The sequence below is a fragment of the Ochotona princeps genome, chromosome 6 (genome assembly GCF_030435755.1).
Source record: "Ochotona princeps isolate mOchPri1 chromosome 6, mOchPri1.hap1, whole genome shotgun sequence".
Taxonomy (NCBI): Eukaryota; Metazoa; Chordata; class Mammalia; order Lagomorpha; family Ochotonidae; genus Ochotona; species Ochotona princeps.
The window spans coordinates 14306290-14333817 of NC_080837.1; the positions used below are offsets into that span (position 1 = coordinate 14306290).

The 27528-nt window shown below is 46.0% G+C and overlaps 1 long non-coding RNA gene across 1 annotated transcript in view; it reads left to right on the plus strand.

Moving 5' to 3' along the window:
- LOC131480525 (uncharacterized) overlaps positions 1-27528 on the plus strand; it is a 57009-nt gene that overhangs the window by 9920 nt on the left and 19561 nt on the right. The gene's annotated exons all lie outside the window — the stretch shown is intronic.

Here is a 27528-nt window from a genome sequence, read left to right on the forward strand (position 1 = left end):
GGTTGGTTTTTCGTTTTTGACCACTTGACTCCCAACCTACGCTGACCAAGATGGTGATCAGTATGCTCAGCCTTCATAGAGGAATACATTTATTAGCAGGGAAGGAAATCATAAAAGTTGTGAAATAAAAGACCTACATCAGGATACAGATGTCAGAGACACTGAGGGGGAGGTGTTTGGACTAGTGCTTGAGACCCTGGTTAGGATGCCCACAATCACAACAGAATATTTGAATCTGATGGCTGACTCCTGCTCCTGACTCCTTTATTAAAAGGCAGCAGAGATGTTCCAAATCATCAGGTCCCTTCCATACACACAGGAGACCTTGGTTTAGCTTCCTGGCTCCCAGCTACAGACTCCATCCCCATTGTTGTAGGCATTTGGGGAGTGAACCAGGGGCTGTGAGTGTACACACATGCACACGCGTGCATGCACACACACATGCTATCTGTCAGAAAAAAATTTTTTTAAAGATTTATTTATTTTTATTGGAAAGGCAGATCATATTTATAGAGAAAAGGAGAGAGAGAGAGAAAGATCTTCCATCCATTCGTTCACTCCCCAAGTGGCCAGCAATGCCCAGAGCTGAGTTAATCTTAAGCCAGGAACCAGGAGCTTCTTCTGGATCTCCCATGCAGGTACAGGGTCCCAAGGTTTGAGGCCATCCTCTACTGCTTTTCCAGGCCACGAGCAGAGAGCTGGATGGGAAGTGGGGCTGCTGGGACATAAACTGGCACACATATGGGATCCTAGCAAGTATAAAGCAAGGATTTAGCCATTGAATGATCATACTGGACACTGTGTCTCAAATATTTAAGATTTCTTCATATGTTCCTCTCTGTGGCCATAGTCTCTGATGCCCTGGAGCCCAGAGCCAAAGGGCTTCTAAGGCTCACCCAGACAGATGTGGGTACCCTGAAGTGAGCAAGTGCAAGTCAGACACAGGCAGTGGCTGCTGTCACTATAGACCACTATTAGGATACAGATATTAAAGACAGTGAATGAATAATTATGCTTGATTTAAAAATAAAATTTGAAGACAATGTATGTTGGGAAAATACTGGTAGAACATATAGATAAAGATAATTTACAATGGGGAGCAGTGTTGCAGATAGTAGGATATGCTGCCAACGGTGAAGTCTCTCATGGATGCTCTTTCAAAACCTAGCTGCTCCACTCCAATCCAACTCCCTGCTGACACACCTGGGAAAGCAGCAGCAGATGGCCCAAGTACTTGAGTCCCTGCCACACAGGGACGAACCTTCTGGCTCCTAGCTCCTGATTTCAGCCTAGCCTAACCCTGGCTGTTGTGGCCATTTAGAGCGAACCAACAATGGAAATCTCTCTGTCTCTCTCTCTGTCTCTCTGTCTCTCTGTCTCTCTCTCTCTCAGGCCAGCTCAATGGCTCAGTGGCTAAATCCTCTCCTTTCATGAACCAGAATTCCATATAGGCACCATATAGGAAGTAGCTGTTCCACTTCCCAATCAGCTCCCTGCTTGTGGCCTGGGAAAGCAGTAGAGCATGTCCCAAAGCCTTGGGACCCTGCACCCACATGAGAGACCTTGAAGAAGCTCCTGGTTCTTGGTTTCTGACTGGCTCAGCTCTGGCCTTTACAACCACTTGGAGAGTAAACTTCTGGATGAAGGATCTTTGTCTCTCTTCTCTGTAAATCTGCCTTTCTAATAAAAGTAAAATGAATCTTACTCTCTCTTGTAGTTTCTTCTCTCTGCAAACTCTGCTTCTCACATAAATCTTATGTTAAAAAGTTTATAGAAATATGAAATTTAAACATTTTTTAAAAATGATTGACATTAGCTCAACTACATATAGTTGAAATTACATATAGTTTTTGCATATATGGTTAGGGTTAGGAGAGACCAACACCTGCTCCTGATAACAAAAATTTGACAGTTCTGTAGAAAAAAACGGGCACAGGATATGAAGAGATTATGGACCCGGGTAATGTCAACAAGACTGGATGAAGGAACGCCCGGAACCTCTGCAAAGCATTCTTTTTATTATTTTTTTAAAGATTTATTATTATTATTGGGAAGCCGGATATACAGAGAGGAAGAGAGACAGAGAAGATCTTCCATCCGATGTTTCACTCCCCAAGTGAGCCGCAACTGTCGGTGCGCCGATCCGAAGCCGGGAACCAGGAACCTCTTCCAGGTCTCCCACGCGGGTGCAGTGTCCCAAAGCTTTGGGCCGTCCTCAACTGCTTTCCCAGGCCACAAGCAGGGAGCTGGATGGGAAGTGGAGCTGCTGGGATTAGAACTGGCGCCCATATGGGATCCCGGTGCGTTCAAGGCGAGGACTTTAGCTGCTAGGCCACGCCGCCGGGCCCCAGCATTCTGTCAGGTGTGTTCATGAGGCTGTGTCTGAACAGATTAGCATGTGAGTCTGAGTGCACTGGGTGGGGGAACCCAACCTCTATGACTGTTGGTGGGCATCATATTTGGGGTCGGGAAAAGGGATGGGAACCTCCCTTGGGGACACTGAGATGGCTTCACTCCTGCCTGGGATGGCCACGCTATCCTTTGGGACTACACCCTAGGTGCCCCTGCTAGCATTTAGTCTTTTGAGCCTTGAACTGGGCCAAGCCCCTTCTTAAGTTCTCCCTCATATAGCAACATGTATCTCCCAAGACTCCTGAGTCTCTCCAGAACTCGCCAGTCCCTGGTCCTTGGTTGCTTGCATCCCTGACATGGTTCTTCCTTCTCTGGCTGAAAGCAGTTCAGTTTGCTATTGGGGAACTGCCCACTTTGTCTGTCATGTGACCCAGCTCTGAGGTAGGGCTCAGCCTGGATTGAGTCACACATCAAAGCCTGTGCTGATTGCTCTGCAGATAATAAAGCAGAAAGCTCATCCAGCAACAGTTACTCCAGCACAGGAATGAAGGCTGTGTTCAGGACCCCCACGATGGGTACAGAGAGGCCCTACAGCAGGGAAGAGAGGCTTGGCTCAATTCCGAGCACAGTGTGGTCTGGTGGGAATTTATACCCAAGGAACCAGGAACAGAGTCTGCAGATGGAAAATTACTAGAAGAAAATGTCAGGAGGGAAGGAGGATTCCAGTTTAAGTGACTTGAGAAGATTTCACAGGTTTCTAGGTGACCTGGAAGGTGGGGAAGGCTGAGGAAGCCAATCCTTGAGGGTTGGCCAGATGTCAAGGGTGGCAAGGCCGTTCCTAACACACTTAGCTGGACTGTTTGCTAAAAGCTGTGTTGTATGAGTAAGTACACAGATGGGAATAGGAGAAGTTTATGGAGCTGGGCTAAAATTTGGCCAAGTAGAGAATATTTGTTACTAGGATGAATTGGATACATTTCCCAATTATTGGATAGCAGGCGTATTTATGAGATTTCACCAAGCACTTTTTAAAAATGATTTACTTATTATTTGAAAGGCAGAGTTGCTGTGGCCAGTTTAACTGCTATGCCACAACAGTGCCGAACCCCTCCCTGCATTTAACAGTTTCTCAAAAATCAGAATGCTGGGGCAGTCCTTAATCTTCTATTTGCAATGCATGAATCCCGTATTGGAGCATGGGTTCAAGCTCCTGGCTGCTCTACTTCCAATTCAGCTCCCTGGTAAAACACCTGGGAAGGCAACAGAAGATGACCCAGATGTGTGGACCCCTGTCAGCCATATGGGAGACCATGATGGAGTTCCTGGCTTTGGCCTGGCTCAATCCTGCCTGTTTGCAGTCATTTGAGAAAAGTGAATCAGTGATGGAAGATCTCTTTCCCGTCTATCCCTCTGCCTTTCAAATAAGTACATCTTTAAAAAATTTAGAGACTGCTTAAATTTGCTTACATGGAAATAGAGGCAAGCTACATTGCTTAGGAAAACAAGTGAGTTTCAGAATGATGTACTATGACCATATTTTTACAAACTAAGAAAGAATGGGGCTATGCCTATCTATAATTGTGACTGTATATATGAGCAGAAATAAGGGTACAGTGACACAGACCCATAGTCAGCATGTGTACCTGCTCTAGTCTCTTTCCACATGAACCACTCGGCACTCTGTGCTGCTGGGGTGGGGCCCACCAGCCTAGTTTCTGCTCTGTGGACGCTTTTCTTGCAGTGGAGGAAGAGAAGGAAGTCAGAAAAGGAACTTCCTGTCTGCTTCCTGTTCTGTCAGAGCAGCTTCTGCAATGTTTCACTCTGGCAGAAGTAGCTGGTTCCCGTTTCTAGTGTTTTCCATGTTCCAGGAATCAGTTTTATGGTGGTCCCCCTAAGTACCACAGTGGCAGCCCCTGGGTCCATGGCTGCACAGGCCTGTCCTGAATGCTTTTAGATTCATACGCCACAGCCAGCCCCAGGAAATGGGAGCCTCCTGGGCATCTTCTCTGTTATCTCAGGGCCCTGGCGCCTTCTCAGCCCTCCGATTCCTGTCCCGTGGCTGCTGTGATGATTATCACAAGTGTCATCGCCGAAATCCTTGCAAGTGTATGATCCCACCGGTTTGAAGGCCAGAAATCCGAAATCTGGGTTTTGCTAGATTACAGCCTGTCCCGAGGGCCTCATTCCTTCTGGAGTCTCAGAGGATCCGTCCTTTCATGTGCCGTTTCCTGCTCGGGGCCCCCGGCTGCACCTTTAAAGACAGCAACTTAGCATCTCTGCCTTGTACTCACTTGTGCTCACCTGCTTGCCTGCCTCTGTCACTGATCAGGACTCCTGTGATCCCTTCTGGGTAATGCAGGGCAACTTCACCCGCTTTTATTGTTTTTTTATAATACACATTTTCTAAGAACTTTTTTGTTTATTATTATTACTTACTTGAAAGTTAGAGTGACAGAAAGAAAAAGATCTTCCAAGTGCTGATTCAGCCTCCCAATGAAAGCAGTAACCAGGACTTGGCCAGGCTGAAGCTGGGAACCAGGAGCCAGGAACCCAGTCTGGGTTTCTTATGCAGGTGGCAGGAACTTAAGTACTTGAGCTGTCACCTATTACTTCTTCTTTTTTTTAAATTTGCTTATATTTTTATTGGAAAGGTAGATTTACAGAGAGAAAGGGAGGCAGAGAAAAAGGTCTTCTATCCACTGGTTCACTCCCCGAGTGGCTGCAATGGCTAGAGCTGAACTGATCTGAAGCGAGGAGTTTCTTCCAGGTCTCCCATGCAGGTGCAGGGTCCCAAGGTTTTGGGCCACCCTCTACTGCTTTCCTAGGCCACAAGCAGGGAGGTGGATGGGAAGTAGAGCAGCCAGGATGCCCATATTGGATGCTAGTGCTTGCAAAGAGAGGATTAGCCAATCAAGCCCCTCCCATTGCTTCTTTAGGTGCATATTAGCAGGAAGGTGGATTGGGGACAGGGTAGAGAATTGAACTCTATCCAGAAAGAGACACCACAAGAGATGCCTTAATCATGGTGCCAAATGCCCATCTTCTATTAAAAGTTTGTTTCCTTGTGCATTCAAGGCAAAATACACACAGAGAGGCTTCAGTAAGTTCATGGGAAGTGAAATTAAAAGATAAGTTTAGGGAGTGGGCATTTAGCCTCAGGGATGCCTGGGTTTACTCCCAACTCTGTCTCCTGACTCCAGAATCTCACCGTTGCAGATCCTGAGAAGCGGTCATAGCTCAAAGGGACTGGATTCCTGTCATCCATGGGAGAGAGCTGGGTTAAGTTCCTTGTTCTTGGCTCCTGCCCTGGCTCAGCCCTGCCTGTTGTAGGATTTCATTAAGTGATCATGTGTAGAAGAGCTTGTTGTCTCTCTCTGCTTCTCAGATAATTTTAAAAAATCAATTTAAAGATGATTTTGGTGCAAAAAAATGTTTGGAGTTCATATATCTGAGAAGGCTTTAAAAAGTTTGTGGAAAATACAAATTTTGAAAAAGCTATGCATAGATTTAAATTTTTGTATCAAATAAATATATCTGCAAATTCCATTTTCCACAAGCTTCTTATTTATTTATTTATTTGGAAAACGGAGTTACAGGCAGGAAGAGAGAGAGAGAGAGAGAATCTTCTTTTATGTGTCCTAAACAATTGCAATGGCCAGGGTTCACTCAGATGGAAGCCAGGATCCAATAACTTCATTGAGGTCTTCCCCAGAGGTGCAAGGGCCGAAGGACTTGGGCCATCTGCTTCCCTAAGTGAATTAGTAAGACTCTGGACTAGCAACGGTGCAACTGGGACTGAACCAAATCCACCCACATGGGGTGCCAGCATTGCAGCTTTACCAGTTTGGCTATAATGCCAGTTCCATCCATAGATTTTAAAAATATTCTCATGCATAAACACACAAGCACATTGTGAACACACACAGAGCTATGAGATGAAATTACGGGGGGCCACTGCTTTTCTATGTAACTCCAGCTATAGGGAATAAGACAATTCCCAATTCCTGTTTTCCCTCACCATTGTAAATCCTGGTCAGGGAAAAAAGAGCTAAGAAAAAAGAAAATAAAATATTTTTAAATTTGGAAGAAGGAGCCAATACTGTGTATAGCAGATGAAACCACCACCTGTGTTACTTATATCCCATAAAGGCATTAGTTCAAGTCCTGGGTGTTCTACTTCCAGTATAGATTCCTACTAATGACCTGGGAAAAGCAAAGGAAGATGGCTCAAGTGCTTGAGCTCCTGCACCCACTTGGAAGACCCAGAAGAAGCTCCTGGCTCTTGGCTCTCGGCTTCGATCATTTTAGCTACTTGGGTAAAAAGTGGCACAGCTTGGACTGGAACCAGTGCCTACATGGGATACTGATGTTGCACATGGAAGCTTTACTTGCTGTGCCACTAAGTCAACCCCCAAGGAAGATATCCTTATTCTCCTTGTTTCTCTGTAACAATGCCTTTCAAATAAATAGATAAATATTAAAAAAAAAGTTGGAAGAAGAACTGCGCCTAGTGGGTAAGAATCTGAGCTTAGCTTGAGAATTAGCCTAGAGGAGTAATGAGAATTGTTACATTGCAGCCAGCTATGGTTTGATCATGATATGAGTTTAATCCCCGAAGTTTTAAGTGAGTGATATTAAGAGGACAGAAACAATCTGACTTTGGTGTTCTAAACTGGTGGAGGGGTGGGTCTTTGGAAAGTAGTTTATATTATATTACAACATGAAAATGCACTCTTTCTCTGATTGTATCCTTTGCCTCTTTATAAAGAGGGTAGAGACCCCACAGACATAGACAGACAAACATGCTCCTTGTCTCTTGACTCATAATGCTGCTGTAGTCCTTAGGATTATAACAGCAAGCTCCACTGAATTTACTGGTTTGTTACATCTGAGTACCTGCCCTTCCCACCAGAACAAAGACTCCAAGGCAGGGGTTTGCCTTCACTAATGTCTCCCAGTGCTCACTACCAGGAGGTGCTAATCCAAATGTGCTAGAATGGATTGATAAAGAAAATGGAAAATCTTAAGCACATTGCCTGGCTCAGACAATATTCAAAGAGATGGTCAGTACTATTTATATTGATTGAATGGTAGTTATGTATACAAGTGCCTCACAGAAATCACAAGTGTTAATCTCACACACTTTGCCTGTATATTTCCTAGGGCACCGCAATCACTGCCTTATCGTACCAAGCACTGACTACTCCAATGGCTTTTCACACACTCTCATGCCCAGCCCTGTTGTTACAAGGTCACTGCCTATGATGGTGAGGCATATGCTATGCCTGTGATGGCAGTTCCTCTCCGTCCTCACTGTTCAGTTCCTGGTGAGCAGGGTGAGACTATATATGTGACTACGGTGAGGTTAGTGGTCCCCCCCATTCCTTGCCAGATCTGTCCAAGCTGCTATGGACCATTCTGTAGAGGACTCCAGCTCTGGTTTCTTAACTTCTGAAAGGCGATTCACAAGCACAAGTGTTCATAAGTATGATTACTTGGTCCCAAGGTAACACTGTGACAAGACTCTAAGTGCTAAAAAAAAAAAAAATCTGGCTGCATAATTGCCATGGCAGGCCTTATTTAAATAAGAGTATTTGAGGAATGTGTTCAGGACTACTTAATCTCAAGCCATGCAAGTTCTAAGGAATTTTTTAAAAACAAGGGAAAATACCTAAGTGATTTTCAAGATTAATGAGATAAGAAAAGGTAGAGCTTTGGTGAGGGTACTTGCAAGAAGTTCATAGAAAAATGGGATTATAAGATTGGTTTCTTTTGGTGCAAAAAGTTTTGAAATTCTTGAAATGTTTTTCATCTCAGGTGAATGTTTGGAAGACTACCTCTCCATTCCTCGCCATGGTTCTGAGAATGATGTCATTCCACATGGTATGTCTAGGGGCAGGAAAAGTGGGGCTTGAGGGAGTAGAGTTTACCTGTGGTGCAGTGATGAGATCATGACCTCTTAGTTTTCCTGAATGTGCTCCCAAGGTCAAGGAATCTCCCATGGACAGACGTGAACTATGTATATTTGTTCCTAAAGGTATGACCATGGTCTTAAATTGTTAAAATCACTTATTTCAATACCTTTATTTTAATAAGATTATTTGCTTATTTGAAAGTCAAACTTACAGAGAAAGGAAGAGACAAAAAGGATGAGACATACCTTTCACCTGTTGGCTTACTCTGTAAATGCTCGCAACGGCCAATACTGCAGCAGGTTGAAGCCAGGAGCCAGGATCTCCTTCCAGGTCTTCAATGTACATGACAGAGGCCCAAACACTCGAATCATCTTCTGGATCAGAAGTAGAGCAGCTGGGACATAGACAAGTGCCCATTTGGGACAATAGCTTTACCTACTAGGACACAAGGCCAACCCCCAATACCCATGTTTTACAAAGCAGACCCTGAGCTCCAGAGGCTTAGTGCTGGCCAGAGTTCCTGGCTATAGATGGGTGCTCTTGCATTTTTTCTCACTGACTGACCTTGAGCCAATGACTTACATGTAATTATTATGTTGTGCAGCTTTTGAGCTCAGCTTCAAGATTCTTCTGAAGTAGGAAGGATCAGGTTTGTTTAATTATTCCAGATCCTTAGCTGGTACTTGGAGAAACATTCTATGTATAGGCATGTATACAGTGCACCAAGTGATTAAGTTTATTATTTAAAAGGTGAAAAGGCTCTCTATTCTTGCTCTCTCTCTCTCTCTCTCTCACATACACACACACACATGCACACACACACATATGCACATGAACGTAACTGAGGAGTAGAATGGGCCAGATAGCATTTGGGGTGTTTCATCTATGTGGAGACAGGGGAACCCCTCTCAGGTGCTGGCCTCTCTTATAAAGTCAGAAGGGGAGTGGTTCCATGATACCTTCCTTCCAAGGCTGTACCCACCCACCCCCTCACCAGCAGCCTCCAGTGCATCCAGATTCCAGGCCAAGGTTCACCATGGTGGAGAGGGAATTGGCAGTGAAGGTCCTTCCAGCAGTTGCTTTTGGGATTCAGAGAGCTTCTGCAACCTTGGAGAGCTGGAAAATTCCCCTGAACCATGGGGTTTACGAGTACCGTGGGACTCCATTCTCACAGGGTGTCTTGCTCTGGAGTTACATAGTTTCACCAAGGGTTACACAGAGGTTCAGGGCTAACTCCACAATAGCCATGTGTTTGCGCTGGGAGTGAGGCAAGTCCACAGCAGGCATAATGGCATTGATGGTCAGCACTTTTTCTCCTATAGTGGTCCAAGTTGAGGTGGTCTGTGGGGGAAAGTCAGACAGCAGGTGCAGGGGATGTTGGGAGGCACCTCTCCATCCCCTCCACAAGACTGAGAGTCTCTCATTCCCCCTGCTGTGGATACTTCTGGTCTTCCCCACTAAGTCCCTCTCCCCTGCCAGGCCATGTCCTTTCCCTGGCTACCATGATCCAATGTCCAACGAGGATATGAAGGCCTGGTCCCATTGCTTCAGTCTGGGATAACTCTGAAAAGCGCTCTGCACTCCAGAATTCCCCATTGAGTAGCCTATGGCATCCCAACCTCTCCCTTGTTCTTCCCTCTTGGTGGGTGTTGATCCTGAGTGTTTTCCCTGGGAAATAACCACTGTAGGGGCCAACACAAAGGCTCAAGTGGCTAATCCTCTACCTACAAGTGCTGGCATCACATATAGGTGTCAGTTCTTGTCCTGGCTTCTCCACTTCCCATCCAACTCCCTGCTTGTGGACTGGGAAAGCACTGGGCCCCTTGGACCACTGCCAAAGCTTTGGGCTCCTATACCTACATGGGAGACCCAGAAGAAGCTCCTGGCTTTGGATCAGCTCAATTCCAGCTGGTGTGGCCATCCAAGCCAGCAGATGGAGATTCTTTTTTTCTGTCTCTCCTTCTCTCTGTAAATCTGCCTTTCCAATTAAAAAAAAAATCTTTTTTTAAGATTTATTTATTTTTAATTTTTTTATTGGAAAATCAGATATACAGGGAGGAGGAGAGATAGAGAGGAAGATCTTCCATCTGTTGATTTATTCCCCAAGCAGCTGCAACAGCTGGTGCTGAGCCCAACCAAAGCCAGGAGCCAGGAGCGACTTTCTGGTATCCCACATGGGTGCAGGGTCCCAAAGCTTTGGGCTGTCCTTGACTGGCTACTGCACTGGGTCCAAATATAAATCTTAAAAACAAAAAAGGGAGGGGAGAATAGAGGGACCAACAGCAGAGCTGGAGCTCAGAATCCCAGGTAGATGATAGGTGCCTGCAGCCAGGAGGCAGCAGACATGATGGTCTTAATATGACTTCAAATGTCAGAAGCCACAGATCAAAAATAGAGACTGATCAGGGCTGGCACCATGCCGTAGCAACCTAAGCTTCTGGCTTCAATGCTGACAACCCATATGGGCACTGGTTCAAGTCTCAGCTGCTCTACTTCTGATGCAACTTCTTGCTAAATCACCTGGAAAAGCAGAAGATGGTCAAGAGTTTGTGCCCCTGCACCTAAAGGGAGATTGGAAGTTCCTGGCTCCTGCCATTGCGGCCATTTGGGAAGTGAATCAGTAGATGGAAGATCTGTCTATGTCGCTCCTTCTCACTCTCTAATTTTTTCAAATAAAAATGAATCTTTTGGGCCCGGTGGCGTGGCCTAATGGCTAAAGTCCTCGCCTTGAACGCCCTGGGATCCCATATGGGCGCCAGTTCTAATCCTGGCAGCTCCACTTCCCATCCAGCTCCCTGCTTGTGGCCTGGGAAAGCAGTTGAAGATGGCCCAATGCTTTGGGATCCTGCACCCATGTGGGAGACCCAGAAGAGGTTCCTGGTTCCCTGCTTCGGATTGGCGCAGCACCGGCCCGTTGCGCTCACTTGGGGAGTGAATCATCGGACGGAAGATCTTCCTCTCTGTCTCTCCTCCTCTCTGTATATCTGACTTTGTAATAAAAATAAATCTTAAATAAAAAAAAAAAAGAATCCAAGCATGGTAATGAGACATTTAAAAAAAAAATGAATCTTTTATCGATCAGAAATCAAGTCACTTTCTCACTAAGCCCAGTTGAAATAACCTGAAGTTCTCCCTCCCCTGTAGTTGTTTCCCTACGCACCTTGGGCCCCTCAGTCTCCCCACTTCAGCTTTGGCTTAGACCACACGGCTGGGCCACTCTGCCCACACTTGCCAACCTCTCCTTTTGAGAAACTGGGCAGTGTTCTCTGAAGTCCCAACTCTGTCTTCAACTTTGTTCTGAATCAACTGATGACCCAGAACAAAGGTGCTTCCGCCTGTCTGACTCTGAGGACTATGTGTCCTTTGAACAGTGGCTCTTGAACCAATGCTGATGCTCTTGGGAGTTGGTCTGATAGCAGGGTCACTTTCCCAGTTCTGTACCCTCGGGCCATGCGCCTCCCTCCACTAACCCATGACCTGGAGAGTACAGCAAGTATACTCTTGTTGTCAACCTCCTCTCTCTATTGGGTTTTAAGTACTGTGTCTTATCCTTTAGGAGTTTCTTCTCCTCTCCCCTCACCTCATTTCTGCCTATTTCTTTCCTTCTTTGGCAGGAGATTTTTTTTTCCTAGAAAATTCTTTAGATCAGAGAATTTAGAGTCAGGGAGAAGATCTGAAGAGTGGAACAAGATGTGCATATTGAACCTTGAGATATCAGTTTAATTACTGTTGTAATATGAAAATCAACAGATTAGTAAAAGGTGCTTGGAAATGGATATATTTACTTTAAAACTTTCACTGTGCAATCTTTTAAACACACACACAATTGCATGAACCTTCTTGCACTCATCATCCAACTTGATTAATCCAAAGTGTAGACGGTTGTTTCTATTGTATTTGGTTGAGGGAGTGCAGGTTCTAGATGATGAATCAAGTAATTTACTTGCAGGTAACTGAAGGTCAAGTCTAACTGATTACCACTGATGAGTTTGATCGATCTCAGTCAGAGGCTGTGACTCCCATGTTGAATTGGGCTGGAAGTGTTAGTGCTTCTTTTCCATATCCTCCTACCTTCATTCTACCTCTAGCATTTGGGGACTGCAGCTGCCTTTTTTGTTTGTGTCATTGGATTTCATGTGTCAAGATTCTGCTTCCACTTACCTTATGCCCTCCCCACACACATTCTCTCTCTCTCTCTCTCTCTCTCTCTCTCTCTCTCTCTCTGTCTCTCTCTCTCTCTCTCTCTCTCTCTCTCACCCACACACAGACAGACAGACACACACACAGAGTTCTCTTATTCAGGTAGAATGTTTACTCTGAACTAGAAAATCCTGAAGAGGGTCTGAGGCAGAGTAAAGAAAGAAATAAGTATTCTGGTTTCTGTTTCCCAAAAATTTGAGCCATCCAGGGGCAAATTAGAGGGTTTGCCAGAGAAGGAAGGCATTTGCAGTGTTTATAGGAGGAAAATACAGAGCTTTCTTGGAGGGAGAGCCTTCTCCCCACCCAAAATAGGCCCTGAGGGTCCCTGACAGGTAAGGAGAATGGCTTTGTCTCCTGGTGGGTAGCAGATGTCTTGGGTGAGGTGTGAGGAGTGTGGGACAGGTGGGAGGAGGGGTGGATGTGGAGCACCGGTGCGAGCACTTCAAGCTGGATGTACATAGAGGCAGACTGGATCCCAAAGGTTCCTAAGGTTCCGGAGTCCTCCTGGGGAGCACAGGGACTCTGTGGCAGAGGCCGCAGTGGTCTCGGTGGAGACCCACCAGCTGATGAACCCCCCTCACTCTCCACTGGCAGCTCTGTGGGCACTGGGTGAGAACCCTGGGGCTATGCACCCTTCCCCTTTTCCCTTAGAGGGAAAGCTCAAGTCTCAGCTGGATGGGAGCTTTGCTGCATGTAAGTCACCTGGTCAAGGTCACACAGGTCCCAAGTACCAGGGCTAGACCAGCTCTGCCTTGCAGAAGTCCTTCACTTACTACCTTCATTGGGATGCTCATGGGAGCAAAGGAACCCAGGGCCGCAAGCACAGCCCAGCTCCCCAGGACGACTCACAGAGCCATGTGACAATGCCAGGCCCTGTGCAGGGGCTACACCTGCCTACCCTGTGGTGTTCCTGGTGAGCCTGTGATGAACGAATGGATGCCTGGTTAAACTTCTTCATGCCAGAGGGTAAGTTTAGGAATAACTTTAGGAAGAAGCACAGTTTGTCCTCTAAACATCAACCCAGAGCTCCCTACCTCCCTGGGGCCCTGGCTGAGAGCACTTCGTTCCTGGAACATCTCCACCTTCTCTCGCCTTTCTGCTTTCCTTTTGCAAACCCCTGCTCATGTCTTGGTCTCAGCGGAAGATGTCACCTCCTCTGGGGATCTTCCTTGGCCATGCCTCCAAACAAACATCTGGGTGACACACCCCTTCTTGAGTAGTCCCGACATGCATTGTTCCTTTAGTATTGAAATCCTCCATTGAGCAGCCCAGTCCTCTTTGGCTCACAAGGCTCCCCCTAGCTAAACTGGAAAGTTCATGGTGGGTGGTAGCCATGTCTTAGATCAATGTTTCTCGATTTACAATGGAGTTAACATCCTGACAAACCCATGGTAAGTAGAAAATGCCATTACACATGTTGCATTTAATAGATCCTAGTTTAGCCACATGGTACACTGTAGGCTATGGGTTGTTTCCATTAGTAACTGCTGGGATGATTAGGAGCTGTGGCTGTTGGCCTTCCCTAGCATGAAAAGGAGGATCACATGACATAGTGCTAACCCAGGGGAAGATCCACATTTCAGAAAGTAGGTTTCTATAAGTGTGCATCATTTTTTGCGCCGTTGCAGAGTTGAGCAATATCAGGTCTGAGATGGGCCTTTTGCTAGTGGTTAACATGCCAATGCAGACTCCCAGAGCTCATATCAGAGTGTCTGGGGTTCCAGTTTGAGCTTTGGGTAATGACTCCAGCCTCTTTTTTTTTTTTAAAGATTTATTCATTTTATTACAGCCAGATATACACAGAGGAGGAGAGACAGAGAGGAAGATCTTCCACCCGATGATTCACTCCCCAAGTGAGCCGCAACGGGCTGATGCGCACCGATCCGATGCCGGGAACCAGGAACCTCCTCCGGGTCTCCCACGTGGGTGCAGTGTCCCAATGCATTGGGCCATCCTCAACTGCTTTCCCAGGCCACAAGCAGGGAGCTGGATGGGAAGTGGAGCTGCCGGGATTAGAACCGGCGCCCATATGGGATCCCGGGGTTTTCAAGGCGAGGACTTTAGCCGCTAGGCCACGCAGCCAGGCCCAGACTCCAGCCTCTTATAGAGCTCAAGAGGCAGTGCTAATGGCTCAAGGGATGGTGTTCCCACTGCCCAGGTGGGAACCCTTCATGGAGCTCTTAGTTCCTGGCTGCAGATCAGCTCAGTCTCTTCATCTGTGAGCATCTGGGCAGTCCTCCAGAACATGGGACTTCTCATCCTACCTCACACTGTCTTCCTGCCTCTCAAAAAAAAGCTTGTGTTCATTCAATATAAATCAAGGATTATCTCTATTTCTAAAATATAGAAATATATTTTAGATAACTGAAACACTATAGATTTTTTATTATTTATTTTGTTAAAGTTTTATTTATTTTTATTGGAAAGGCAGATTTACAGAGAGAAGGAGAGACAGAGAAAAAAGATATTTCATCCACTGTTTTACTCCCCAAATGGCTGCAATGGCCGAAATCAGCTGAGCTAATCCAAAGCCAGGAGCCAGGAGACTCTTCTGATTTTCCCACACAGCTGTAGGGTCCCAAAGCTTTGGGCCATTCTATATTGCTTTCCTAGGCCATAGGCAAGGAGCTGGAAGGGAAGTGGAACAGCTGGGACTCAAACCAACACCGATATGGGATCCCAGTGCTTGCAAGATGAAGATTAGCCAATTGAGACATGGATGATTTTTTAAACATCTGTCAAATGAAGAAAGTTACCAACACACCCCCATGAGCCATCCAAGGCAGATTCACTCCTAGTTTCAGGGCCAGCTATGTTTTATTCAAATTTAGTTTTCTTAAAGTTGGTAATCAACCGCATGAGGATTGTGTTTTGACTTGTCACACTATATCTAAAGAAAACTTTAAGAAACATTTGTTGAGTAGTTGGTAAACATAATCCACCCTTCCTTGAACAACGTGGGGACAGAATTAGTTACACAAAGTCTTACTGTTTACCTTTACTCGCGGCTGTGTGACATTTCATGAATTAAAGGAACTGAGAACAAGTCTTTGCTTCTTCATAAAATATTAAGGAGGCGTTTCTATGAGGTCCAATGACAGAAGTTTTGGAATGCCCAAGACAACTAGAGTCTAGAGGCTAGGCAAACTTGCCTTCCAACATTCTGCATCTAACAGTGAAAAACATCCAACCAGGGCATCAGCTCCTTGGTATTGGCCCAAGTCCACAGATCTGTGCTGGATTCTTCCTCTTGTTTCAAGCTGGTCAATGAAAAGTCAATGATCTAAGAAGTCAGACAAGCCCTATAGCATAGCACCTGCCCTAAGCCTACAACAGAACTACCAGCTAGACATTTTCTAAATGTGCAAAGGGAGAAAGTCAGTGTCCATAAGCAGGACTAAATTTAAATGCACTCCCCCACCACCATGGCAAGCAGCTGGGCCATTACAGTTACAAATTACCACTTAGGCATTTTGTTTGCCTGACACCCTCCCTAGCTGTTCATCTCTGCTAGAGTCTTACTTACATGGTTGGTCTCCCATGAAGTTTTGGATGGCTGATCTTAGGAGACAATTGTTACTTGTTTATAACCCTGAGTGGACTCTGAGCTCATGATGCCTTTTTATCCTAAGAGAAAAGTGGTTAGAGATATCGATTTGGGGAGCACCAGTGTTATGGCGCAGTGCGTTGAAAATGACCTCTTGAGATTCCAACATCTCCTCTTGGAACGCTGATTTGATTCCCGGTTGATCCAGCTTCCTGCTAACGTATCTGGGAAGGCAATAGAAAACAGCTCAAGGACTCAGAGTTTCTGTGAATGGAGTCTGAGGGTTCCTGCTTGGGCCTCACCCACACCTGGCTGTTGTGGCCGTCTGGGGAGTCAGGCAGCAGTTGGAAGACCTCTCTGTCACTCTCCTTTCAAATACCTCAATAAACATTTAAAACATTAAAACAAGAGAGAGAGATGTAGACTTTAAAATATTTTATTTGAAAGGCAGAATGACAGAGATGGAGTGATGGGTGGAAAGGGATCTTCTGCTTACTTCCACTTATTTGATGATCTTTCATCAAATGTCTGCAAGAGTTGGGGTTGAGCCAGGCTGAAGCTAGGAGCCCACAACTCCACGCGTGTTTCCCACGTGGGTGGCAGGAACCTAAGGACTTGAGCCATCACCTCACACCTCTCAGGTGTTCATTAGTAGGAAGATGGCTTAGAAATGAGGGGGGATTCTATCCCAGGCACTTGGAGATTACTGCTGGGCCCAGTGCCCAGCCTGCGATGTAGACTTCCATGGGAGTCTGGCTTCCACACTTGGAAAAGTTTAAAGCTTGGTATCTGGAGCAAACTCCTGCCTTAGGCATCAAGACTAAGAAATTCCAGTGTGAGTGTGACCCCCCGACACACTCCGGCGTGGTGATTTCTGCCAGAAGTGCTTGGACACAAACATAGCTAGAATGCACTTAGGACAAGGAGGGCTGGGTACAGCACCGTAGCCTAGTGGCTAAAGTCGTTGCCTTACATGCTATGGGATCCCATATGGGCACCGATTCTAATCTCGACAGCTTGAGGAGTGAATGAATGGATGGAAGATCTTCCTCTCTGTCTCTCCTCTTCTCTGTATATCTGACTTTCCAATAAAAACAAAATAAATCTTAAAAAAAAGGAGGGGTGAAAGTAAGTGAGGCTTTATTACCTATATTTTTAATATAGTTCATATATTTAGATTTATATAATACAACTTTAATTGTAGCCGAGTTTAATAGTGACTGGCAAATTTCCTATAAATTTCACCATCTGCTGTCCCGCGCTGGTACATGTCGGCTCTGGCATGCTGGGGATTGAGGTGAACGTTTATTGGTCAAATTCAAATACAGTGTTAATTGTATGGTTACTGGAGCACCATCTCACCCCCCACCCCCACGCTAGTCTTTGAGGTGTTCATTCTTCAGTGTTGTTGTTCATTCAGAACCATTGCTTTCCCCGGGGCAACTGTTCCCAAATTTACCCAGGGTTCTTGTGATGCCCCTCCCCTCCCCCAGCCTTACCTCCCTTAACTATCCCGGCGCCAGCTCCTGGCCATTCCCTTGGGACTTCAGAAATGGAGGGGGTCGTCAGGTTGTCCTTCCTGGTAGTCAGATTGTCCCAAATTGAACTCCCTGTTTTCTGCCTGAACTTGCTTTCCCTCCCCCTTCTCTCTACCTGTTTTCCGCCCTAACCACAAAGAACCATTTGTGCCCTCTCTATCTCATTTAACACCACCCTCATTCACTCTGCGTACTGAGTCTGAACGTTTTAGTGCTGTGGTTCTCAACCTGAACTACAGTCAAATCTTTCTGCAGTTGCTCAGATGTTGTGAGCCTGTGCGTGGGGGAGGGAATGCAAGGCGTACGAGATCCCAAGATGATTCTCCTGTACAGCCAAATTGCAAACTGCTATTCTGTGCCATTGTCAGTGCCCGCTTAGCATTTAGTTTGAATTGGCTGCTGACAGCAGTTGTTTTGACCTCCAGAAGGTCTCCCAAAGTGCTGTAGATCTCCAGTCCTCTCGTTCTTGCCGTCAGCCCCTCACCTGGACAAGGACCACATGACTGGTCTCCCCTCCCCATTACCTAACTGCCAGAGCTGATTTCCCAAGCCACAAGTTTGATTGTGTCTAACTCCATCTGGAGGGCTCTTATAATGGCAAACATTGGTTCCCCAGGATTCAGAGGTGAGCAACCATGCCTCCATTATCTTTCTATATCAAATTAGATCGATGTTGAACAGCCATTTTCTGGGACAGTGGTTTAGGATTGAGGATTTTTTTTTCCCCAGAACTGCAAAGGAATCCCAAGAGGTTCAAAAGGCCACCAAGTTCTGGAATGCCCTGTGGGTACATCTTGGTCACTGCCAAGATGCACTGTGTCCTGATTCAAGCAGGACATAAAGATCTTTCACTCTGACCTCCCACATCATTGTCCCAGCCCAGCTTCTCTGGATTCAGGACATGGCCACCCACAATCTGGTAGACTACCATGGCTGATGTCACTTCCAAATATCCAGTCCCTTCCCTGTCTCTAGGGGAAATCAATTCAGCCTCTTCAACCTTTGAAGGTTTCCTTTTCCCAGGGAAATTAAGTTTCACTCTTGAACAGGGAAGTCCTATTGCTAAAGGCTAACTGCCTTGGGGCCTGAAACAATACTCTTGACCCACTGGACAGTCTTGGCCCTTTCCTGGTTTAGAGTAGGTAACGTCCTTGGGCCAGGGTTTTTTTTTTTTCCTTGGGTGAAGTCTTGGAGGAGTGCTACCAGTACTAGTAGCAGAGCCTTCCCTTTTTCTTTGCTTTTGTTGCAGCCCCACCCATGGTCTTATCAACACATTCCTCTCTCACTTGACCCAGTGGGGTTACAAAATAATAGAAAGAAGGTGTGGTGCAGTCAATGATTAAACAAACTTATTGTTAATTGGCCACATACTTGCAAAATCTAGCATCAATTCAAAACAGAGTGCTGAGGGGTTGGGGGGTGGGGGATGGGAGAAGCTCTGCTTAACCCCTTTAGTTTAAACTCAGCATCCTTCTGGCCACTTCCTGCCACTCACTTGGATATGCAGGAAGCTTAATGACCATAATGAATACCTGTAGCTCCCCCTCCAGGTGCTCTCTGAATGCCTCCATTCATTCATTCATGCCTCCATTCATTCACCTCCAATACTTCCTACTCTTCTTTTTCTTAAAAGTTTATTTTAGGGCCCAGCTGCGTGGCCTAGCGGCTAATGTCCTCGCCTTGAACGCCATAGGATCCCACATGGACGCCGGTTCTAATCCCAGCAGCTCCACTTCCCATCCAGCTCCCTGCTTGTGGCCTGGGAAAGTAGTCGAGGACGGCCCAAAGCTTTGGGACACTGCACCCACGTGGGAGACCTGGAGGAGGTTCCTGGTTCCCGGCATCGGATCAGCGCACCAGCCCGTTGCGGCTCACTTGGGGAGTGAATCATCAGATGGAAGATCTTCCTCTCTGTCTCTCCTCCTCTCTGTATATCCGGCTTTCCAATAATAATAAAATCTTAAAAAAAAAAAGTTTATTTTATTTGTTTGAAAAACCAAGATATCTATATCTATATATCTCTATCTCTGTCTCTATCTCTATATCTATATAGAATCTTCCATCTGCTGGTTCATTCCCCAAATGGCCGCAATGGACAGAGCTGAGCCAGACAGAAGCCAGGAGCTTCTTCTGGGTCTCCCATGTGGGTGTAGGAGTCCAAGCACGTGGGCCATCCTCAACTGTTTTCCCAGGTGCTTTAACTGGGAGCAGTATAGAAAGTGGAGTAGCCAGGACTTGAACCAGCGCCTATATGGAATGGTGCTTTCCCTACTAGCCACAATGTCAGCTCCAACTCCTTTCTGTACCTGATCAGTTATTATGGATGAAGGTAGTTAATAGGATTGTTGAGCTCAAAATCACTGCAAGCTGCCATGTCTAAGTGTTATGAGGGGATCGGAATAGAGAGGCAAGCTCATTTCTTTGTAGAAGGACATTGTGATTTGTAGGACAGCGATCTTACGATGACAATTAAAAGGATATCATTTGTATGAGAACAACTGATTGGATATCATTTGAATGAGAACACTTGATTGGATATATAAAACAAAAAAATAGTTTCAAACAAGGGTGTGGAAGCATTTGATGGCTTCCATAGAAAGGTTTATGGAAACAAGGTAAACTCCTCAATACCTCCTCCCTTATCCTATGTGAGCCTCAGTCTATAAAAGCCTAATGCCATTAATAACCTTCAGCTATCTCACCAATGTGGTAGTCCACACGTGTTATTATAGGCTCTAGGCACCAAGTCTATAGGTGCACTTCTTATTTCACATGAAAGAAGAATCCCCATACAGACAATGCAGTGAGCAAAGTGAGATTTATTGAAGACAGAGCCCTCAGGCTGCAGTATGCTGGAGAGGGGCTACAAGAGAGGAAAGACATGAGAAAATGTTCAAAGTGGTGTCTTTTAAGTGCAATTTGGATGAGCAGAATAACAGCTAACAAGAGGGAGAGAGGGAAGGGGCCAGTGCAAGGGCTCACTGGCTAACTCCTCACCTTGCAAGTACTGGGATCCACCCAGCTTCTTGTTTATGACCTGGGAAAGCAGTCAAGGATGGCCCAAAGTCTTGGGTTCCTACACCCGTGTGGGACACCCTGCAAAAGCTCTTGGCTCCTAGCTTTGAAGTGGCTCTTCTCTGGCCAGTGTGACCATTTGGGGAGTGAACCATTGGATGAAAGATCTTTGTCTCCCCTTCTATCTGTAAATTTGCCTCTCCAGTGAAAAATAAATAAATATTAAAGAAAAAAGGCACCAAAACTATGTGATTGGTAATTTATTTCTATTCTCATGTTCAAACTAGAAACTCAGAAGGGTGGGATGATGCTTTTGTCTTGCTAAAAGCTCCCATTAGATGAAAGCAAGCATCTAATAAATTTTTTAAAGATTTATTCATTTTTTATTACAGCCAGATATACAGAGAGGAAGAGAGACAGAGAGGAAGATCTTCCATCCGATGATTCACTCCCCAAGTGAGCCGCAACGGGCGATGCGCGCCGATCCGAAGCCGGGAACCTGGAACTTCTTCTGGGTCTCCCACGTGGGTGCAGGATCCCAAAGCTTTGGGCCGTCCTCGACTGCCTTCCCAGGCCACAAGCAGGGAGCTGGATGGGAAGTGGAGCTGCTGGGATTAGAACCGGCGCCCATATGGGATCCTGGGGCGTGTTCAAGGCGAGGCCCATTACTTGTCTTAAACTTTGTTAGCATTCTGCAGGTCTGTCACAATCCATGTGTTTTTGTCAATATCCCATCTCCAAACTACCCTAAGAAGGTCCTGCCAAACTTCTGTGGTGTCCCACACGTCGTTGCACGGCCACAATCCGCAGTGTTTGCTGGCCACGGCAACACCCTACATAGCCCCCGCCCGCGCGGCCCCTGCCGGAATACCCCCTCTCCCAATGCCTCGGCCACCCACGTGGCCCCTCTCCCCGCACTCAGGGTCACACCATCACCCAGCACCCAGCTTGGGAAAACTATATGCTTTAATGTTTATAATTTTATGATAAGTATTTTTTGGTGATGTTTACATAGTTAAGGAGGCATGCCCATGTGGACCCCTGATTAGAGTGGGGAGGATCAAGGAATGGAGGAAAATGGATAAGACAATTATTTTCACTCTCCTTTTGTTCATGTATCTGGGAAAAATGGAGAGAGGACTGCTCCCAGCAGCCCAACCACGTCAATGTCCTGGGATGAGGGACAGCCACCCAATATCATCCCACGGTCCCCAGTGTGAAACATATTTTGAGGGCACTGCTAAAGTGGTTTTTGCAGTTCTGAGATGCTGTTGATTTTGTTGCTCCAAGGATGAGCTAGGTCACCTTGTTGACAGTCAACCTTAAGAGTCTCAATTTGCCTAGATACTTGCGGTCAAAGCTTGACCTGGAAAGCAGTCCAATTTGTTCTTTGCTCCATGGAACTAGGTGTCCTTTGTAGGTCACAGTTAATTGCTTGCCATGTCCCCCAGGTTCACCTGGGCATGCCGTTCACTGCACAGTCTTCAACAAACAAAGAGACCCAGTTCTGACATATGTACTCCACGGTCAGACCACAGATCCTATAATTTCCCTTGTAGATGGAGTTTTAAGCCCAGTGGTCCAAACCCTGTCTGCTGGCATGCCCATGTCTGCCCCCTTACACCACGTATCTTTTTTTTAAAAAAAGACAACTACGTTGGCACACTGATACAGTTAACACAAATTTGGCACTAACCAGACTCAGAATGCATGCCAACTATTAGTTGCATTTCTTCCAGCAGTGTAACACTTGCCTAGATACAATCAACCTAGACAGTTGCTGGGGCAGCTTACATACTTTTTAAAAAAATTAAAAGATTTATTTTATTTGTATTGGAAAGTTAGATTTACAGAGATAAGAAGAGAAAAAGAGGAAGATCTTCCATTTGCTTGTTTACTCCCCAAATGGTCTCAACAGCCGGTAATGAGCCGATCCAAAAGCCAGGAGCCAGAAACTTTTTCCTGGTCTCCCACACAAGTGCAGAGTCCCAAGGCTTTGGGCCATCCTCAACTGCTTTCCCAGGCCACAAGCAGGGAGCTAGATGGGAAGTGGAGCAGCCCATATGGGATCCTGGTGCAAACAAGGCGAGGATTTTAGCCACTAGGCTACCGTGACCGGCCCCACTCCTCTCCTCTGAAAGCATGGTTGTAGCTATGGTGGAGGTAGCAGCTGTTCCTTCCATCTAAAGAATGGTTGTCTTCACTTCTATCTGAGCACGTACTGTCCCTTTAAATAAATAAATCCAGCTTTCCTTGGCATCATTTGAAAGGCGCACACACACAGAGAGAGACAGACAGACAGACAGAGATATCAATCCTTCTCTATCTGCAGGTTCACTTCCCACATGGCCAAGTTGAAAAGTCAGGAGCTAGGAGCTTCCTTAAAGGTCTCCCGTGTGGGTACAGGGGCCCAAGTACTTGAGTCATGCTCCACACCTTTCCTAAGTGCATTAGCAGGGAGCTGGGTCAGAAGTGGAGCAGCTAAGACCAGAAGTGGAGCAGCTAAGACCTGATTCTGCTATCCCCTATCTTAAAAAAAAAAAATCTGTATTGATTTGAAAGAGTTACAGAGAGAGAGAGAGAGAGGGAGGGAGGCTAACCCAACATTTAACCAGAGAAGAGCTTGGACACTTTAGTTAAAGTAGGGTCGAGCCCAGCACAGTGGCTTAATTGGCCAGTCTTCACCTTGCAAAGTGCCCATATCCCATATAGGCATCAGTTCATGTCTTGGCAGCTCCATTTCTCATCCAGCTCCCTGTTTGTGGCCTGGGAAAGCAGTGGAGGATGGCCCAAAGCCTTGGGACCCTGCATTCATGTGGGAGACCTGGAAGAATTTCCTGGCTCGTGGCTTCAGATTGGCTCAGCTCTGACTCTTGCAGTCATTTAGGGAGTGAATCAGTGGATGGAAGATCTTTCTCTGTTTTTCCTTCTCTTTGTAAATCTGCTTTTCTAATAAAAATGATTAAATCTTAAAAAAAAAAAAAAAGCCCAGGCAATATGATGCCAGGAGAGGCCAATGGTCACCCTGGATCAAGCCCAACACCTCTGTTTTGTGCGTAAGATGCCCAAGGCCAGTAGACAGCTCTGTCTCATGCAAATCTTCTCCATGCTACACCGTTGCTTAACAGTTACTGCCTCCTCTCCAGTCTTAGAGAATCATCACAGATTTACACGAAGAATCAGGAACCCATTTTTCAAGACATTGTGGGATAAACAATTTCCTTCGCCAGGCATTGTAGATCTTATTAACCAATTCTTCAAGGAACGTGTTTACAGGCAGGTTATTACTGTGTCAGGATTGCAGAAACATGCATGGCAATTATCCACTTGTTTATTGCTTTAAAAATTTTTTTCCCATATAATATTGTGTGGGTGTTTGTGAAATTATGCTGCCTGAGTTGGTGCCACATGGCTCTGGCAGTGCCTCCGTGGGCAGCTCCTGCCTGCAAAAGACAATGTTAGGGAAAGACCTGCAATTTCCCCTCCTGGAATCTGGGTTTGAGTGTATTTGTTGCATTTTTTTCTTTTCAAGACTTATTTATTTATTTTCATTTGAAAGGCAGATTTAGAGGGAAGGAGAGATACACAGTGGGAGATCTTCCATCTATCAGTTCCGCTCAAATGGCTGCAACAGCCCAAACAGGGCAAGTTAAAAGCCAGGAGCCAGGAGCTTCCTCCAGGTTCCCGATGTGGGTACAGTGTCCCAAGGCTTTAGTCCATCCTCTATTGCTTTCCTAGGCCACGAGCAGGGAGCTAGATGGGAAGTGGAGCAGCTGGGACTTGAACCAGTACACTTATGAGATGCTGATGCTACAGGCTGAGGCTTGGTCTGCTGAGACGTTGTGCCTGCCCTGTTGCTATTTTTAAATTCCTTCCTTTTAAGATGCAGGCAGAGGGAGAGAAAGCATGCATCTATTGATTCATTCTGCGAATACCTAACAATGGTATGGGCTGGGCCAGGTTGAAGCCAGAAGCTGGGAATTAAAAAGGGTTCTCCCACGTCAATAGTGTAGATGCAAAAACTTGGACCGTTTCTGCTGCTTCCTTATGGCTTTCATGGTAGTAGACAACTGGATTCTGTAGCTGGGGATCAAAGCTAGGTACTCTTGTGGCTGGAGGCATGGTGTAGTAGGTGAAGCCTTCGTTCATGATATTGGTATTCGATATGGGCGCTAGTTTGAGTCCTGGTTGCTCCAGTGACCAAAAGGAACTACTGGGATGCTGTTCTTGTGCTGTTTGTTGATTTGTGTTCTTGGTTATGTGTCTGTGCTCACTTTGTGGTGATTTGTGTCTTTTCTGTACATTATACTTAAAAAGAGTGTCTGTGATCTCATTTTAGGCCCTTTCCAAAGTCCCACCACTCCCAGGGTTAAGTTCAGGGCCTTCTCAGCGTTAGCCCTCCTGTCATCTGTGCTGAGTTCCAGCCACATCACCTGCTTCCTTCTCTCCAACATGCCATTTCCTATTCTTCCAAATGCCTAAATCCAACTGAGTTTTCAGTCACTTCCTCTAGGCAGCCAGCCCTGGTTCCTTCAGACTGAACTGTTTCCCTGCCCCCACCCCACAGTCTGTGGGCATTGCTGTATCTTAGCTGGGATAATTTTTGCCCTGTTGGGAATTGTGATTTAGCTGTGCTTCCCTCAGCATTTTTTTTAAAGATTTATTCATTTTATTACAGCCAGATATACACAGAGGAGGAGAGACAGAGAGGAAGATCTTCCATCCGATGATTCACTCCCCAAGTGAGCCGCAACGGGCTGGTGCGCGCCGATCCGAAGCTGGGAACCTGGAACCTCTTCAGGGTCTCCCACGCGGGTGCAATGTCCCAATGCATTGGGCCGTCCTCAATTGCTTTCCCAGGCCACAAGCAGGGAGCTGGATGGGAAGTGGAGCTGCCGGGATTAGAACTGGCGCCCATATGTGCTCCCGGGGCTTTCAAGGCGAGGACTTTAGCCGCTAGGCCACGCCGCTGGACCCTCCTTCAGCATTTTTGCAGCCCAATGTGGAGGTAGTACACAGTGGCTACTTGACAAATGCTGTTGAATATTCTTGTAATAACTGATTAGATAATGAATGGAATTAAAGACAATCTATAGGATCCTTTTAAAAATATTTATTTATTAAAGATTTATTTTGGGTCTGGCACAATGGTTCAATTGGCTAATCTTCCCCTTTCAAGTGCCAGGATCCCATATAGGTGCCAGTTTATGTCCTGGCTGCTATGCTTTCCATCCAGCTCCCAGCTTATGGCCTGGGAAAGCATTGGAAGGTGGTCCCTAATTATTTGAACGGAGTTAGAGAGTAAGAAAGAAAGACATGTACACACACACACACATAGAGAGGGACAGATAGACATAAAGAGAGATCTCTTCATCAGTTTATTCTCCAAATTACCACAATAGGTAGCACTGGGCCAGGCTGAAGCAAGGAGCAACGAGTCAGGAGCCAGAAGCCATGAACTTCTCTGGGTCTCCCACATGGGTGATGGGGCCTCATCTTCTGCTGTTTTCTCACACCGATATGCTGTGGTTTATCCTGCTGTGCCACAACCCCCTCCCCCACAAGATTATAAGGGTATCTATTTGAGTTGGACAACTGGATCTATGAAGGGTTTTCAGAAAGATCATGAAAAATTTGTAATATGAAAAAGCTGTGCATGAAATTTCAAAATGTGTTTGCATAAACACTATTTGTCATAGTTCCCAAAGTACTCTCCTATGAGGACAGAATTACAAAAACTTGGGGCATGGTGGGGTGGAGGACAGAGAGCACATGCTGGTACTGGAGGCAGAAAGTTCATTCGAGGGATTGTGTAAGTCTGGTGCTGATGTGGCATAGCAAGTTAAGTTGTCTCCTGTAGCGCCGGCATCCCTTATGTCCCTGCTGCCTCACTTCTGTTACAGCTCTCTGTGGTAATGGCCTGGGAAAGCAGCAGAGCATGGGCCAAGGGCTTCTGTACCTGCCCTGATCTGGGAGTCCTGGAAGAAGCTCCTGGTCCCTGGCTTTAGTCTACAGCCTTTTGGGAATGTGAGCCAGCAGATGGAAGCCTTCTCCTTTCCTGCCTCTATCTTTCCCTCTCTGTAACTTCAAATTGCCCCTGAAATAAATAAATCAATCTTTTTAAAAAAGATTTATTTTTATTGAAAGGGTAGAATTTAAAGAGAGGAGAGACAGAAAGAAAGATCTTCTGTTTGCTGATTCACTTCCCAAATCACCACAATGGCCAGAGCAGAACCAGTCCAAAGCCAGGAACCAGGATCTTCTTTTCCAATTCCCAGGTGGGTGCATGGTCCCAAAGACATGGACCATCTTCTGCTGCTTTCTCAGGCCACAAGCAGGGAGCTGGATGGGAAGTGGAGCAGTTGGGACCTGAACTGGCACCCATATGGGACGCTGGCACTTGCAGAGAGACATTTAGCCAATTGAACTATAGTTGCAGGCCCCTAGATAAAGCTTAAACAAGAAAAGAAAAAGAAAAAAGAAAACAGCATGTGTCAGACCAGAGGAGGCCTGGAGTGACATGAGGCACCTGCCAGTAGAAGCCACCCAGCCCCCATTCCCAGGCTGGCTGCCCTCCCTGATTTCCTCATGTTGGTTTCTGGACTTCCTGCTTCCACTTGCAAAGGCACCATGCAGTTTTTTCCAGCCCTCCAGTTTGCTGCCAAATTTAATGGCTCTAAAATCCATCCGTTTTCCAGTCCCATGCCAGGCCCTTGTTTTTCATCTTTGTTTTTTAAGATTCATTTTATTTATTTGAAATGCAAAGTTTCACAGAGAAGGAGTGAGGCAATGAGGGAGAGAGAGATCTTCCATCTGTTGATTGACTCCACAGATGACCACAACAGTCAGGGCTGTGCCAGGCTGAAGCCAGCATGTCTTTATCCAGGAACTTTAAAACAGGAATTTTATTCAGGTCTCCCATACGGGTGATAGGAGTCTAAGCATTTGGTCCCAGGTGTAT